The sequence below is a fragment of the Octopus bimaculoides genome, chromosome 2 (genome assembly GCF_001194135.2).
Source record: "Octopus bimaculoides isolate UCB-OBI-ISO-001 chromosome 2, ASM119413v2, whole genome shotgun sequence".
NCBI lineage: Eukaryota > Metazoa > Mollusca > Cephalopoda > Octopoda > Octopodidae > Octopus > Octopus bimaculoides.
The window spans coordinates 92,143,953-92,144,894 of record NC_068982.1 but is presented as its reverse complement, the minus strand read 5'-3'; the positions used below and the strand labels follow the sequence as shown (position 1 = coordinate 92,144,894).

Below are 942 nucleotides of genomic sequence, written 5' to 3'. Positions count from 1 at the left end.
GGTTCCGGGTTCAGTCCCACTGTGTGGCATCTTGGGCAAGTGTCTTCTACTATAGCCTCAGGCCGACCAAAACCTTGTGAGTGGATTTGGTAGACGGAAACTGAAAGAAGCCTGTCGTATATATGTATATATATATATATATGTGTGTGTGTGTGTTTGTGTGTCTGTGTTTGTCCCCCTAGCATTGCTTGACAACCGATGCTGGTGTATTTATGTCCCCGTCACTTAGCAGTTTGGCAGAAGAGACCGACAGAATAAGTACTAGGCTTACGAAGAATAAGTCCCAGGGTCGATTTGCTCGACTAAAGGTGGTGCTCCAGCATGGCCACAGTCAAATGACTGAAACAAGTAAAAGAGTAAAAGAGTATATACGAATATGTATGTACATACATACATATCTGTTTGCCTGCATGTCTGTAGTCTGTCTGCATGTCTGTAGTCTGTCTGCATGTCTGTAGTCTGTCTGCATGTCTGTCTGTCTATCTATCTCTCGAAGTAATTATTTGAACCTTGGGTATATGGTTGGCCGTATGCTGATTAAAGCACTTTCATTGTTTAGGCTACCTGATGTCATCCACAGTTTTGATATAAATGTCACTGAATCTACCTCAGGAATTCCACAGTGTTTGTTGTTTTTATAATAAATTAGGGTAACAGAAAATAGAGTTTGTAAGAATCTTTATTTAACACAACGATCATTTCAACCCATCCTGCATCTGTCTCCTCTGGGTGGGATACTGTACAGCTTGTTGTGTTGCATCCACCAGTGCAGAGTGCATCTCATTAGGTACATTCCACACTGGTAGATACAACACAATAAGCTGTGCAGTATTCCACCCTCAATGGACAGATGCAGGATAGGTTGAAACAATCATGTTGAATGAAGATGCTTGCAAACTCTATTTTCCGTTTCACTCATTCATTATATATATATATATATAT

General features: G+C 40.6%; 1 protein-coding gene across 7 annotated transcripts in view; it reads right to left on the bottom strand.

Moving 5' to 3' along the window:
• LOC106872120 (baculoviral IAP repeat-containing protein 7) overlaps positions 1-942 on the bottom strand; it is an 81,583-nt gene that overhangs the window by 51,722 nt on the left and 28,919 nt on the right. The window lies entirely within an intron of this gene.